This window comes from Ochotona princeps, chromosome 13 (assembly GCF_030435755.1).
Source record: "Ochotona princeps isolate mOchPri1 chromosome 13, mOchPri1.hap1, whole genome shotgun sequence".
Lineage (NCBI taxonomy): Eukaryota > Metazoa > Chordata > Mammalia > Lagomorpha > Ochotonidae > Ochotona > Ochotona princeps.
This window is the reverse complement of record NC_080844.1, coordinates 45,641,905-45,658,642: the sequence shown is the minus strand read 5'-3', so window position 1 is coordinate 45,658,642 and position 16,738 is coordinate 45,641,905. Positions and strand designations below refer to the sequence as shown.

Sequence of the window (16,738 nt, the reverse complement as noted above, 5' to 3'; positions counted from 1 at the left end):
ACATGGGAGAACCAGATAAAGTTCCTGGCTGTAGCCTGTCCTAGTCCTGGCCATTGGGGTCATTTGGGAAGTGAACCAGCAAATGGAGGATCTCTTTCTATACCCCTCTCCATACTCTGCCTTTTAAATAGCATATTTATTTATTATTTTTATTTGAAAGGTTGAGTTACAGAGAGAGAAAGAGAGAGAGAGAGAGAAAGAGAGAGAGAGAGAGAGAGAGAGAGAGAAAGAAAGAAAGAAAGAAAGAAAGAAAGAAAGAAAGAAAGAAAGAAAGAAAGAAAGAAAGAAAGAAAGAAAGAAAGAAATATTCTGTCTGCTGGTTCACTCCTCACATAATTGCAATGACCAGTCCAAAGCTACTCAGTCTCCTGCATGGGTGCACGGGCCCAAGCCCTTCCTCTACTGCTTTCCCAAGCCATTAGCTTGGAGCTGGATCAGAAGTACAGGTCAGGACTTGAATTTGGGCCCACGTAGGATGCAAATTTTACAGCCAAAAGCTTAACGTGGTGTGCGACAATGCCACAATGCTGGCTCCTATAATCTGAGAGAGAGAATATGAAAATGAATCCCTAGGACAAGAGCTACAAAACAGATTTATAAACCATCAGTCCAGGTAGGAGCAGGTAAGGGTACAGGCGAAAATTTCTTCAGGAAAATGAAATTGGTAGACTACCCATTGGGACCAAATGAAGAAAGAGATGGTGACCACTGGTGGGGAGATTGAACTGAATTAATAAGTATACAGAAAATGAACAACCGTTATTGGATCCAGAACAAACAAGAAGTTGTGCAAGAGAGAAATCATGGCTTGCGTGAACAATATTTACTTAGTCCTGGCATTATAGTGACTGTTAATACAATCAAGATTATGACACAACTAGTTGGTAGTACACAGAAAGTGAAGCAAGCCTGTGTGAATGAGGAAGAAGAGGAACTTCTCACTTTCCACTGTGGGAAGAAACAAGTATGTATTTAGAGAAACGAAATTAATAAGTAGGCATGCCAGCATGCCATTTAGGGATACAGAGAGAGAGATGTGAGTCAGCTACAAAAAGTGGAAGGTGTTTGCCTCCAGGGAGCAGAAATGGACATACAGAGGAGGATGGAGAACTACTGTTTTTAAAATATGCTTTATATCACCAATGGAAAACTGACCAACTCAGTACCACAGAAAGAGTTTCCAAAATTTTGATTTTTTTCTTGATTGCTCACCTCATATCCTTGGAACAATTTTGCAAGTGTTTCCTTGAAGTAACAACCTTAGGTTAACAAAGTTGCAGAAAATGTCTTGTACATACCCAAGTCTAACAAACCATAGTTTTCCATCAGTTATTGTTTTTCACGTGACAGAGAAAATGTAGTTAATTCAGCTCACAACTAAGGTAAGCATTTTAACGCTTTTTCTCAAATCAATCATAATTCTTTGAAGCGAAAGTGCTTCAGGTGTACTTCCCACTCCATGACATGGAAGTTTGAAGAGTTGAAGTTTACAGCAATAATTTTTTCTTCTGTAAAAAGAAACTCTTTAGTGATTTTGATTTCCTCTAGAGTACATTTTTTCCCCAGTACATTCCATTTTGATTTGTCTGTGGCTTCATGTGTGTTCTTCACTCGTTCTCCCAGGCATTGCACCCACTCCTGCCTCCAAGCAGTGTTCCTGGGTCAGCCTTCCCTTCTTCACTGAGGGAGCCCTTGTTCTGTCCCAGGCACTGTGCCCTCCTCTGCCCTGAGGCCCCAGCACAGCCTCACAAATTAGAGAGCCTTTGCAGTTCCTCCTCCTTTTACTAAAGGAACCACAACCTGAGAGAAGTTGACCCTTGTACACAGCTGTGTGGCCATCACATCAATCAAGACAAAGAACTGCCCTCATGATCATTTGTAGGCATAGATGTAATTTTGTTTATTTATTTGTGTATTTATTTATTACCTGGAGCTACTAGTTGTCTTGTTTCTCCTTTTAAATATATTTTTATCATAGATGCAACTTTAAACTGATTGTATACAGCTTTTTAAAATCTGTGTCCCTAAAGATATGTATATCTTTTGATAGTAATGAATATCAATTTGTATGATTATTTTAAGCTCTGAAGAGTTGAATTGCATCAAATCAGTGTTTCAGAATTTGGTATTTTGAGTACGATATATGAAGATCTTTTCAAATGTCACTAGAAAGATGAAAGGAAAAGATGGAAATTTTGATGAAAAAAAAATTTGAAGTCCATGGTTTGCACAAAGTATGTACCTTCCATTCATTCCTTAAAAAAAAAAAAAAACCTAGGTGTGTAAGAATGTGTAGGTAAATACATATATAGTTTTCTTTCTTTGTCATTTACATATTGTGATTTCTCTTCCCAGGATTATTTTTTTCACTTCCATTACAATGATTTACCTCTTTTCCCTCACATCCTTTAGACATTTGTCAGCACATTTCCTTGTGTGACCATTTTCTACCTGTTGAGTGTTACCCCTTCCCAAAGCACGACATTGAATCTTCCTACTCTATAACTTCTTGAGTTGAGAAATTTCTCTCTGAACTCCTTGGAGCTCACGGTGTCTTGCAGACAACAGATGCATATTCCCGACACCTCATGTAGTCATTTCACCTCAATGTCCTGCTCCCTACTCAGATCCCACACCTCTACAACACTTTCTGCTGCTGTTTCAGCAGTGCGAGTGCCACCCCTCCAGTCCTTCAAGCTACAAACCCCAACAGCACTTTTGCCTGCTGCCCTCCCCATGTCACAAATCTGGTCACTGAGGCCTCTGGGTGCCTCTGAAAGAGCCTCTCAGCTCTTTCCCATTTCCCTAGGTGAGGCCCAGGAGCCAAAACCAGAGTCTGCGGGTAACAGGAGAACCGATGCCCAGCCCTCCTGTATCCTTCTCTGCTCATCCGTATTCCCACCACGGCAGCCTTTCTGGAAGCCGGACCAGATCATTTTACTCTTGTGGCTTGAAATTGTAACCTCCCCGCATCATCCAGAGCAAAATAAATGCCGCACTCCGACCCAACGCTACCAGCTGCGGAGAAGGAACCTCCTCCATTACCAGGCAAGAGACGCGCCCACAAGGGCACCCTCATTTCCCCATTCCAGCGGGCGGGAACACTGAGGCCTCAGGGAGCAGAGCCCTGAGGCAGAGCCTTGAAAAGAAAAAGGCCACCAGACCCTGTGGTTCACAGGAGCAGGAGAGGCTGGGAGATCGCGCCTCCTGATTGGAGCAGACAGAATCAGACACACTCGGCGCCTGCGGATTGGCTCGGCCGGGTCAGGCGCTGTTGGGCGCTGTGAATGTCAATAGCGCACGGGGCCGGGTCGCTGACCGGCAGTAACCCCGGTGGGAGGGCGGGGCGCGCAGCCATGCTCTGGTGCCTGTTGGCCACCAGCCAGGCCCAGCCAGGCCCAGCCAGGTCTGCCCGAGCTCAGCAGAAGGGGCTGAGCGAGAGGAGGGAAGGATGTGTGTCAGTGTTGTTGAACTGGAGCCGAGCTTGGCATGTGCACCGCCAGGGGCAGGATTGATGCGGGCTGGCAGCTTCTCCTTGGAGCCGCTTAGGTTGTGTGTTGGGCTGTGCCTGTTTGGGAGTTTAATGTGGTGTGCATGAGGACAGAGGTGCTGGAGGTGCCTGGTGGCATGGTGTTGTGGTCAGATGGGTGGCTTAGTGGCTATGCCCAAGTGGCCATGGTTAGGGGGCACATGACCTGGCCTGCTGCAGTGCCCAGTGCCCCAGGGTGGCACAAGCAAGAGTGGACACTTTGGCGTGGGGAGAGTCTTTCCAGCAGAGATGCCACTCTGGCTGGCCACCCTCTCCCCCAGGGCAAGGGCAGTCTGGGGACTGATGTTCTGGGAAGTAGGGAGGAGAGAGGACGGCTGTGTCCACAGGAAGAGCATGGGGTGAGCTGGTGTGTTATGAGCCCCTGTGGACAGCAGCTGGTGTCTCCAGACAGCAGTAACACCCACCAGCCCTGTATGTCAGTCCCTCCTGTCTAGGAGATGCCCCAGTGAGTTGCACAGGTCCCCCAGTGTTTGTATGCAGGTGATGACAGCAGCAACAAGATGGGGACAACTCAGATGGTCATGGGTGTCTGAACTGAGAAGCCAGCAATGAGATCAGAGCACAGTGTAGCCTCAGTGGCAGCGCTGGTTCCTGCCACAGCACAGCAGCTTTATTCTAAGAAAACACAGTGCAGCCAGGAAGGTTGCCCCTTTGAGTGTAGTCCTAAGAAATATCCCGACTAGGTACATTCATGGCAATGGAAAGAAGATGGTCCTGTCCAGTGACAAGTAGTAAGGGAAAGATAAGGAATCCCTGTTGATTAGGTTAAGTGAATTCTCTTCAGATGATGACCATATATTGGATGAAATAATGACTGCACAATATAGTGAATGTCATGAATGCTAAGGAATCTAAATGTAGTATATGTTTGTGTATGAAGCAATAAACCCACTAAAAGATGATTCTCTGCTTCCAGAATTTTCTAAGGCATGACAGTTGAGCCATGGTTCATTCTGGGCCCTCTATGGCCTTTATGTTCTCTTTCCTTGTAACTCATTTCCTCTCTTTGTTCACCAAGGTTTCTAAAGCCTTGCCTGGCCCCAGCTGCTCCCTTCTCTCTGTGGGAAATAGTCTGAGGGAGAGGCCCTTTTAGCCACTCTGAGAAGGCCCTGACCTGGGCAGAGAAGCCGTGTGAGTCAGCCTCCACAGAGCACAGTGAGTGTTTGTGAGCCCTTGGTGGCCTGGGTGTGTGGCAGGTCTGGCAGGACTCTTGTGGGTGCGGCTGATTTGGTTCCCCTGATGGGTTTGGCTTTTGCCTCCAGAAAGCCTAGTATAGAATTTCAGTGCTCCCTCTCTCTCTTTCTCTCTCTCTCAAACTTGCTCTTTTGAGCCTGGGATTAAGCACCCTGGCATTTCCCCAAAGTCGATTTAGGAGAATCAGCATTTTGATCATGGCAGACAATGGAAGTTGCAGGACAGAGAATAGGGCTCCCACTCCGTGTGACATTTCACAAAGAGTTGCACAGACAGGATTCACAAGAAGATATGAGACCTTTCTGTCTTTCTATGCAGTGCTCCTAACAATTAGGGGGCATAGAGGTTTTTCAGTGACCTTGATGACCTCAGTCTATATGGGTGAGTACAGTATGGATTGGGAAAATCAAGAGGAAATGTCAGGTATGTACTTATGTTTAATTTAGAGCTTAAATCAGGTGAGCATTGAAATGTGTACCAGCTAGCATAAACCAGGTCTTCCAGAATGTAAAAGGATCTGCAGTTTGTGCATAAACTAATCTCTTTGGCATTATTACTCAAGAAGTGGCCACACCACCAAGCTTTGCCTCCGAGTGTTACTGAGTATCACTGAGTGTATAAAATTGTAGGCATAACTAGTATGTTGTCTACTACACACCCAGAAGAATCACCTGTTAAGACCATCCCTTCTGTTAGGAGCCAAATCACAGCACAGGCTCACTCCCTAACAGCTTTCTCCCTGAGAGAACTCAAGTACCTCAGTAATAGAAAGGTGGCACAGTGCCTGACTGTGGTAACTCTTGTTTTTTTTTTGTTGCCATGGCATCCACATGTCTAGTGGACCCGGGGCTTGGATTTCCTGCCTAAAAGGTAGTATAATTTCTGTGTATTCAGTATCCTAAATTCCTGTAACTAATGTAGAACTTGGTATCTGCTTCTTTCCAAGCACTGAGGTATAGCATAGCAAAATTCTAACCTTGGACTGCAGATTATAGCTGCAACCTTTTCTCCTATGGCTGATCTTTGTCCTCTTCAACTATGGAACTTGAGTCCATATCATGCATAATTGTTAAGAAACGTTCCCCTTAATTAAATAATTTAATCAGTCAGTGTGTCCTTAAAGCATTTGGCTTTGAATCTCAGCTACAACTAATGATAAAAGCCATTAAGATACAGAAAATTTTTCTCACACAACTTTTTATTGCACCATGTTCATATACCGTAAAATCTGTTTCAAGTATAGGATTAATCAGTTTTTGGTATTATTACAGTAAAATTTTAGAACATTTTCATTGCTGTCTACAAAACTGGTATTCATTAGCAATCACTCTGCATTGTTTTCCCTATCCTGCTGATCTGCTCATGTTTCCAAACACAAAGGAATAAAGTCCATGATCATTGATCTTTTGTGTCTGACTACTGTGCCCTAAAATGATTTCATGGTACATCCATGTTATATATCAATCAGTGCTTTATGCTTTTTTCTGGATAAATACATGAATACCCCATATTACTTAATTTATAGTTTTTAATAAACAAATAACATGTGGACATTTTATGTTATAAAATATATTATTTTAATATATTTATACATCATAAGCCATTCACTATCAGCATTTGACATCTCCTTACCTTGTCTTTGTACTCTACCAATTCCTGTGGTCTAGTTGCTTATATAGTGTATAATACATTGATGTAAACTATAGTGGCCCCACTGGACTTTTGAATAATATCACTTCTATTTGTGTTTAGGTATCTTTTGTCTTAACCTGTCTTCAACTCCCTTAACTTCCTCTGGTATTCACTCTTCTAAGTTCAGATCAACCACTTTTTTTTAATTTTCAGATATGAAAGAGAACATGTGGTATTTGTCTTTCCATGTCTGGCCTATTTCATGCAACACTATGACCTCTATTTCCATGTCTTTTGCTGCAGATGTCAGAATTTAATCTGACATCTTTATAGATGAATAATATTCCATTGTGTCTATATGCCACTCATTCTGTAGCCATTCATCAATTGGTAGACATCTAGGTTAGGTTTTGTCTTGGCTATGGTTAATAATGCTGCAGGGAACATGGAAGTGCAATTATCTCTCTGATATGCTAGTTTCATCTTCTTCCCATATATACCCAGAAATAGGATAGCTAGGTCATACAGAGGATCTGGTTTTATGTTTTGAGGAACCTCTAAACTGTTATCTGTAATAACTGTACTGTTTTGCCCTCCAACCAAGTTGTAAGGGTTCCTTTTGTTCCACCTCACTACTTTTTTTTTCTTTTTGAGTATAGCCATTGTAACTGGAGTGAGATAATAACTCATTTGCATTTTCATGATAGCTAATGCTATAATTTGAATATGAATTGGCTTCCCAACTCATGCAGACAGTACATTCCAAAGTTATAGGTTGATAGCATTAACAGAATGGAGATTTGATCTAATTACAGTATTTAGAGTTGAGTCTAGTGAAAGGTCTATTGGTCATTGAGAGTGTACCCTTGGAACATAACTTATTGTGAGAAGGTTGAGGGTATAAGCTTGGATTGGACCAGCCATTCTGTCTTACTGTTGACATGCCATGTAAGACCTCCTCTACACATGTTCTACCATTCATCACTCTTACTGGATGCCAGACATACAAGGCTACTTGATCTTAGACTGTGAAGCTCCAAAACTATAAATGGAAATAATCCTTCTTCTTTCTTTTAAATGAATATAAAATTATTGACCACTGTTCACCAGTGTTTACAACAATGTAAGCAATATATAGTTGGATAACATTCAGATTACTATGGAGTTACTTTTTTTCCTGGCATCTGCTGAACCAGTAACCTAGATATCACAGACTGAGCCTCCTCCATGTAAGAAATGAGATGTGACAAATACAAAACATGCAGGTCAATGATTTAGATTCCAATAGCCCTATTACCCACTGTGACAGGAGATCCTAAATTGGCAATGTCTCTAAGCCAAGTCTTAGAAATTCCATGAATTATTCCATTTTAGTCAATAATTAACAGCACGTGGGTTTTGACTTTCTCAAAGTAATAGGTCATTAGAAGAAATTGTCCAATATTAATTGGTCTTACTTAGTTTTTTACAGGGCAGCAGGGGTCTACTTTTCTCCCCAAGTGGGGAGACTAATTGTATCAATAAAGATTTTATAAGCCATTGCATTTATGACTATAGATTCAGATACAGATTCTGATATAGCTTCTTAATTATTTAACCTGTCCACATGACTTACAAGCATTATTTAATTTAAACAGCTATGGCATCACAACAGCTTTTCCAGTTTAGCTCCAAAGGATTTATATCTTAGGTTGCTTAGAATGACAATTCAGCAACAAAGTCTTTCCATGGTTTTTCTTTTGATGAAATTTAAAAATAAAGAAAACTAGTTTTAAAAATATGTTTATATATATATGCACACAACAACTGAATGGCTTGAGCATGAGCTAAGAATCAAGTTCTGACATTGGGAACAGTGTTCAGGAAAGATGTTCTGCAATGCAGCAACTGTTCACTGATAAAGGAAACAACTACAGAAAGCTTTTATTTGTTAGAAGTAACCAGTGCTATTGATGCAAAACGAACAAACAAAGAAAAAAGAACATTCGCAACTCCCCCAATACTATTTTCAAACAAACATAGAATTAGAATCAGACATACATATATGTAGTTATTTCTTCACATTAATAAACCAAAAAAACAAGATCTAGATTATATATATACACACATGTATATATTTTATCTATCTATCTATCTATCTATATTTATAAACAATGCAAACAGTTACTGAGATTCATCTTCCAAACAAGAATGCCAAGTCAGTCTCTTCACAAAAAGCAATTGCAGGGCTTGATGCAGTAGTCTATCCTTTGCCTTGCATGTGCCAGGATCCCATATGGGCTGTGTCCTGGGTGCTCCACTTCCTATCTAGCTCCCTGCTGTGGCATGGAAAAGCAGTCAAGAACAGTCCCAAACCTTGGGACCCTGAACCTACATGGGAGACCTGGAAGAAACTCCTGACTCCCGGCTTCGAATCAGCTCAGCTCAGCTCTGGCCATTGCGGCAACTTGGGGAGTGAATCAGTGGACAGTTCTCTCTATCTTTCTCATTCTGTACATCTACTTTTCCAATTAAAAAAAAAAAGCAGTCACAGTCTGAGGACGTTTCATATTTGCTTCTTTTGCCAGCACCAAGTCAGCCTCATGTGAATTTTCCCATTTCATGACAAACATCAATTCTGCATTGCTGTCTGTGGCACCAATTATTCGTTCAGGATCAAGACCTTTGGCAAAGCCTGTTGGTTTGTCAGCAGCATCTCTTTTCTTCTTTGGTTTGCTGTCATCAGATTCACTGTCAGATAAAGATTTTCTTTTTGTACCATCTTTTTCTTTATCAGGTGTTTGAAAATTAAGACAGTCTTCAGTTAACTCTGGACAATCTAAATTTTCTTCACGTTCCCAAGTATTGTAAATCCCTTCCACTTCTGGAAGTATACTCCACCTTCCCATTGATCATGTGTCGGTCCAACACTTTCTCTTTCCATTCTGTTTCTTTCCCATTTTTTGCAATATAGTTTTATTGGAGGCCATTTATTACATGTGTAGCTTAACGCTTCTAGGTCCCCATGGGGTGGAGTGGGAAGGATGGGGTAAGGATGGTCACTGAATCCCTCCTTCTTAAATAGCTCATATCTGATATTTAGTTGTAATGGAAAGTTAACTAACACAGTAAATGATATTGAGCATTTAAAATATGTTTATATATAAAAATGTAGCCATTTGAGTTTCTTCTTTTCAGACATTTCCGTTTAGATCTTATGCCCATTTCTTAACTGGATGACCATATTGTGTTGATTAATTTGTTTGTGGAAATTTGCAGTTACATTTCTGCCTTTTGGCTAATTATGGAATTTAGCTATGAACATTCATGTGCTCGTTTTTTGTGTAGACAGATGTTTCCAGTTCTAGACTACATAGAATCTCCACATTTTTCCTGTTTGAGGCTCTCCCAAACTGTCTCTGTACCATTTGTTTTTCCAATTAACATTGAGTGCAGATTCCTATCTCTCCATATCCCCAGAAACACGTGTTCTTAACACATCTTAGTGGGTAATGAAATAGTATCTCATTAGGGTTCTGCTTTGTATTCATTGATGGGTAACAGTGTTGAACATTGTATTTGCTGACCATTTCTCTATCTTCTTTGGAGAAATGCCTACTGAAATAATTTGTCTATTTTAAAAAAAGATTTATTTTTACTTGAAAGGCAAATTTTACAGAGAGAGAAGGTCTTCCATCAGCTGGTTAATTTCTCAAATGGCTACAGTGGTCAGAACTGAGCTGATTTTAATACAGAAGCCAGGAGCTTCTTCTGAATCTCCCATGTGGACGCAGGACTCCAAGTATCTGAGCCGTCCTCTGATGCTTTCTCAGATCATAGCAGGAGGTTAGATTGGAAGTAGAGCAGCCAGAGTTCAAACTGATGTCCATATGAGATGCTAGCACTTCAGGTGGGGCATTAGGTTGCTATTGTTGAGCTTTAAGAGTTCTTTTATAGTGCCTGATGTGATGCTTCAATGGCTAAATCCTCACCTTGTAAGTGCTGGGATTCCACATGGGTGCTGGTTCATGTCCTGGCTGATCTACTTCCTATCCAGCGCCCTACTTATGTCCTAGGAAAGCAGTAGAGAATGGCCCAAAGCCTTGAGACCCAGAAGAAGCTCCTGGCTCCTGTCTTTGGATCTGCTCAGGTCCAGCCATTGTGGCCATTTGTAAATCTGATCTGCCTTTCCAATAAAAATAAATAAATCTTTTTTTAAAAAAGTATAGTCTGGGTATAAATTCCTTATCATGCATATAATTTGTAAATAATAGTTGCTTTCGTAGTGTAGGCTTTTCTTGAAACTATATTATTTTTGAGTCACAAAATCTTTAAGTTTGATGAAGTTTGATTTCTCTAATTTAAAAAAATGTTGCTTATGCTTTTCTTGACATATCTAACAACTCATTGCTCAATCCAAGTTGGTGAAGATTCATACCTACGATTCCTCCTAAGAGTTTTCTAGGTTTAGATAACCCACTTTGAGTTAATATTTTTAGAAGAAATGAGGCAGGGAGATAACATTCTTTTACATCTTTTACATGTAGGTAACGTATTGTTCCAGTAACATCTGTCAATTAAACTGTTCTTTCCACACTAATTTATCTAGACACCCTTGTGAAAAATGAATTCACCCTAGATGTATGAGTTGATTCTATACTTTAAATTTCATTCCATTGAATATATGTCAATATCACACTGTCTTGGTTACTGACCCTTTGAAATAATTTTGAAATTACAGAAAATTAAGTCCTCTGAGAGATTTATTTATTTATTTATTTTAAGTTTGCTTCGGCTATTCTGGGTCTTTTAATTTCCATGTAAGTTTAAGGATCATCTTTTTGATACTTCTTTTTAGAAAGAGTTGGGCTGGGGCATGGATTCTGATATGGCTTGTTAAACTACTGCTTATTACTCTGGTATTCCATATGGACTCCAGTTCAAGACCCACCTTCTTTGCTTCCAACCCAGTCTCTCACTGTGTGTCTTTTGCTCTCTCTGTAACTTGACCTTTCAAATAAATAAAAAATAAATCTTAAAAAAGCAAGAAAATGAATAAACAAAAATAAAAGCAAAAGAGTAAGAATATCATTGATTTTCATAATTCAGTTAAGTCAGAAAATCAATATAAGTAGTATTGCTATCTTTTAAAAATAATTCATTTATTTTTATTTGTAAGCTAGATTTACAGAGAGAACTTTCATCCTTGGGACGTATAGATACATATTCCCAAGACTTTGGGCCATCCTGCACTACTTTCTCAGGTCATAAGTAGGGAGCAGGATTGGAAGTGGAGCAGCTTGGACCAGAATGGGTGCCCATATGGGATCCTTGCATTTTAAGCTAATGATTAACCTGCTATGCCATGACCCTACTATCTTTTTTTTTTCAAAGTTTTTTTTTTTTTTTTAATTGGAAAGGCAGATATGCAGAGAGGAGGAGAGACAGAGAGGGAGATCTTCCATCTGCTGGTTCACTCCCTGAGTGATTTCAATAGCTAGAGCTTAGCTGATCCATAGCCAGGAGTTTCTTCCAGGTCTCCCATGCAGTTACAGGATCTCAAGACTTTGGGCCATTCTATACTGCTTTCCCAGGCCACAAGCAGGGAGCTGAATGGAAAGCGTGACTGCTGGAACATGACCCGGCACACATATGGGATCACAGCACGTGCAAGGCAAGGGAATTTAGCCACTAGGCTATCACACTGGGTCCCTAACTACCTTTAAAAAAAACCAAACTGTCTTATAAATTATTATTCAAATATATTTTTTATTTTCTGTGATACAGTTTTTGTAGGGATAGGGTTTTGTCCCTCCCCTTTTTTCCTCTTTATTTCCCTCTCCCATCGTTAATATTTTTTTTGATATTTATTTGTTTTTATTTGAGAGACAGATTTACAAAAAGATAGAAAGAGGTCTTCCATTCACTGGTTCATTCCCCAAATGGCTGTGGTGGCCAAATCTGAGCTGATTCAAAACTAAGAGCCAAGAACTTATTCAAGATCCCTCACACATGGGTGCAGAGGTGAAAGGACTTGAACCACCTTTGCTGCTTTGCCAGACCATCAGCAAAAAGTTAGATTGGAAGTGGAGCAACTGGGACATGAACTGATGCCAATATGGGATGCCAGCACTGCAGGTAGAGAATTATTATGCGAAACCACTTTGTCACATATACCTCCCCCCTTCCCTTTTAAAATTATTTATTTGAAAGGTAGAGTTACACAGAGGGGAGGAAAGAGACATTTGCTCTTCACTGATTTACTCCCCAAATGGTTGTAATGGTCAAAACTGGGCCAGAATTTTTATTTCTGTATGTTGCTATCATGTCTTAAAACCTTACTGAAGTCATTTATTAACTCTAATAATTGTGTGCCTGTGTTTATGTAGATTTTTAAGAGTTTTCTATATAGAAAGTTATACAGCTGCCAATAAGAATACTATTGCTTCTTGCTTTCCAATCTAGATTCTTTTCCTTTGCTGGTATTTTTAGCGACTTGCCTAGTTCCTGTCTTAGGGAAGAAGGGAACAAGTGACCACTAGACATTAGGGTTTTAATTTCTATGGTTTTCTCTAAGTATGTTAAAGTATTTTTTAACTTTTGTGTGGCTTTCTCTTTGTGTGTGTGTGTGTGTGCATATACATTAAAATTTATGTAATTATTTTGGAAGACAGAGCAAGAGAGAACTCTTCCCTAGCCCCCCAAGTCCCATTTGCAGGTTCATAATGTCCACGATAGCTGGGAGCCAGTCCAGTTGTGCCACATAAGTAACCAGGACCCAACTAACTGAGGTACCACCTGCTGCCTACTAAGTGCATGCTAGCAGTAAGTTGGAATTTGGAGTGAAACCAGGACTTTAATCCAAGCACTCCAATATGGTATGTGGATGTCCCAACTAACAGCCTAACTCTGTGCTATTTTCTTTCCTGGGGGGGATGGGGAATGGTAATCTTTCATCCCTTCACATACAAAACTTTTCAAAAACAAAATTCAGGACTTTGCCCCTAAGAGTGTGTTTTGTACATGTGTTTAAATGGCAGCTCACCATTTGTTCCCTGCTCGGTTTTAAATTCAGCTGACCACATTGATCTGCTCTTTCTGACTCTAACATCTCTTCTCTTTCCTCTTTTGGAACTTTTGCAGGTAGAAAAAACTTTTTAAATATCTCATGATAAAATAAAAATATACAAAATGTAGACCCCCTGAAGGAAGCCTGGAGGTGTGTCAAGTCAGAGGGAGGAGAGCCAGGTGTGGAACAGGAGAGAAGCAGAAAGAAGCAGAGTCCAGGGAGGCCCAGCCTCCACACTGGAGGCCAGCTCATGGGCAACAGAGGGACTTGCAGGAAACATTGCATTTAGAGAGCATCTGATGAATATTCTGGCCTCAGTCATTTTAAAAGAAGCAAGCCAGACATTTCACTGATGAAGAATGTGCGTCACCGTTAACGTAAGCCACTGAGGTCAAAGCCTCCTTATAAGTTTTGACTTTGCATCCTCAGAACTATTCTAAGAGTACCAATCTGACAATACCAGGCTTCTTGTCCATGGGGAGGTCAGTGGTTGATCAGAGGGAAGTACACTGGCAGAGCTGGTTCTGGGGGGAACTGGGGCGCCTTGGAATTGGTCAGGTGGCACTTGCTGGGTTATGGAGCTTCTTCCATCTGGAAAATTTGACCATCCTCTTTTCCACACTAGGACTGTGCAAATCAGAAAAGCTAAAATACACAGGAGACCCCTTCTTTTTTTCCTTTCTTCCTGTGTGTTGCCTTGAGATGGTCAGGGAGCCAACTTGACCGCTTGAGAGTAGGTCATCTCAGACAGGGTCAGGAATGGCTTTCCCAGACAAAGCTTCTGCTTTGAATTCCTCCCCCAGATTCTATGCCTTGGGTCCATGGAATCACATGAAATGTGAACAACCTGGCTGTCTCAAGGCTTACGTAGCAACAGGTGTTAGTGTTTGATTTAATGCCAGCAAATGCTGGTTTGCTGTTGCCTGGAATTTAACTTAAATTTACCCCTACAAATAGCAGGGCAGGACAGGTTTCTGAATCTGAGTCAACTATTCACTTGTGGTTTTTTTTTTATTGTTGTTGTTTTTGTTTGTTTGTTTGTTTTTTGCCATAAAAGGCATGGGACATATACAGGGCAATGGGTCCAAGATGCAGATCCCACAAGACTGAATCACAGCCATACAACTCCTAGACATGGTACAATAAGATTCATTTTCCTTTTATTATGAGCCAACACATTGTCAGATCAGTGCAACTAGCTTCAAAGTTGACAGGAATAGAAGCTATTGCAAAATTATTCTTATGTCACAGATAACTCCTGTCCCATGTGAAGAAGGGAAAATCCACCCAGGGAAGGAAGAGGTGTTCTGCACTTGTGTTCACAGCACTGAGGACATGTCTTTCTGACTAGTTAGCTACCATTTATCCAGTGGAGTCATGCAGTCTCTGTAAAGAACCTCATAAACTAATGATGGGATATATGAACCTGTCAAGTTCATGGTGGACAAAGCTACTATAAAAATTTCCAAGACTTGAGAATTCCTCTTCTGAAAGATCCCACAGTGCTTTATAAAAGCATTAGTCATGCCACAAAGCGTCAGAACTACTCTTTGAGGCGAGCCAGAATTATTTATGCCCATTTTAACAGTATGAAAGCTGAGGCACATTATGGTTAAGTACTTGCTCAGGGCCAATGTGAAGTCAGTGGCACAACAGTAAGAGAGATCTAGATTCAGCCATCACCTTGCTTGCATCTTTTCCCTGCTGACCCATCTGACCCAGAATTGCTGAACACACTCAGGATACTATCAAGCTAAGGAAAAAACTTTCTTTTTTAAATGCTAAAACCATCTTTTAATATGTAAGAAAAAAAAAGCATTCAGATTACTTCCACCATCTACCAAGTGTGACCATTTAAGAGAAGAACTCTGAATTTTCACAGGACTTCCAGAAGAGAATCCTGTGAATAGCTGTACAATCATTTTCCATTCCAGACCTTTTTCCTACCTGATATGTCTATAGACTGACAGGTGGGCGCAAAGGTCCCTACTGAGGGAGTAAGGGCGAGTTCATTTCCAACACATTTTAAAAGGATGTAAGGCACTCAAATAGTTCTGAGCTCATCCACAGAATAGGATAGTAAGAAATTCAAACTCTTGGTCAGTTCAGAGTCACTTTAATGTGTACTTAAATTGAACTTTAGAGTCTTGACAATGGTGTTCCTTCATTAGCACACACACCCAGATCTATGTATCCACAGGCTGCAAGCTTGAGGTCGCTGATTAGCTTGGCATGGGGCTAATCCATTGAACATAATTAGAAGAGAATGTTGATTTTCTTATCTAAAAATACGAGGATACTTCAGAAAGTTCAAGGAAAATGAAAATAAGAGATAACTTTATTTTGGTGCAAAATTGATATCCATGCATACTTTATTCTTAATACTCTACATTTGTGAACTTTCTGATATAACTATAATATTGTAATATCTGATGACCTGGAGAATTAAACCACCCTTCTGACTCTTCCCAGGAGGTAGGTACAGGTCAGCAAATAATAGAGACGTTACATTGTGTTCTCTTCTCCTGAGATGAACATCTCAAAAGACCAGGATATTATCCAAGCTGTTCCTTGTGGCCACTATTAAAATAACCTAGGAAGAAAGGCCCTCCTCCTCCCATCATGGGACTCAACTGTGGACACAGCATGTGGTGTGGTACACTTCCAATCTTAGCAGAACACAGCCAGGTTTCTGCATTGAAGACTAAAGGACTAAGACAGGAGTCCATGGATGTCAAAACACTAAGGCTGTGTATTTTCCGGATTGTTCTATACTGTTGTCTGTCTTTGGTTGGTGGGGAATGCTGGTTAGTTAGCTGAATAGGGACTGAATTTCACGAAGTCCATGGTATCCTTTGTAACATCCCAGCCATAGCTGTGCAAGGCTCTGTTCCTGGATCAGGATCTCCTTTCAGAGTAAGGCACTTGGGAATTTGGCCTTGCTTTTTGCACTTCCTAGTGAGGACTGGGTGTCTTCCTCCTGCAAACTTTGCACTGTCAGCTGAGACCCTGTTCAGCTTGGACCATCAGGTTGAGCAAATAAGGCAGCACTGAGCATGCTCTCTGCCCTGACGCGGAAACAGGAAACTGGCAACAGATGCTTCTTGGCTCTATAGCAGGCTCATTGGCACAATGTGAGCATTTGGTTTGGCCATGTGTCATAAGAAAGAGCCTCTTGGATCCAGGGATGTTTCAAAAGGGTTTGCCAGACTTATTTGGAGCCATCTGAGGGGCAGAGGGAGGAGGTACAGAGCCTCCAGAGGCACAGGAAAGCAGAGCAGCTCTGCTTGCTGAAGACAAACAAGGTATCATGG

At 40.9% G+C, this 16,738-nt stretch overlaps 1 long non-coding RNA gene and 1 pseudogene across 1 annotated transcript in view; both read right to left on the bottom strand.

Annotated features, from left to right (window-relative positions):
• The window catches only part of LOC131481801 (uncharacterized), a 42,207-nt gene extending 26,229 nt beyond the window's left edge, over positions 1-15,978 (bottom strand). Inside the window, exon 1 of the long non-coding RNA XR_009246570.1 lies at positions 15,934-15,978. This is a non-coding gene — a long non-coding RNA (uncharacterized LOC131481801). The remainder of the gene's footprint in view (positions 1-15,933) is intronic.
• LOC118759446 (chromobox protein homolog 3-like) lies at positions 8,540-9,345 on the bottom strand (annotated as a pseudogene).
• Positions 15,979-16,738: the final 760 nt, after the last annotated feature.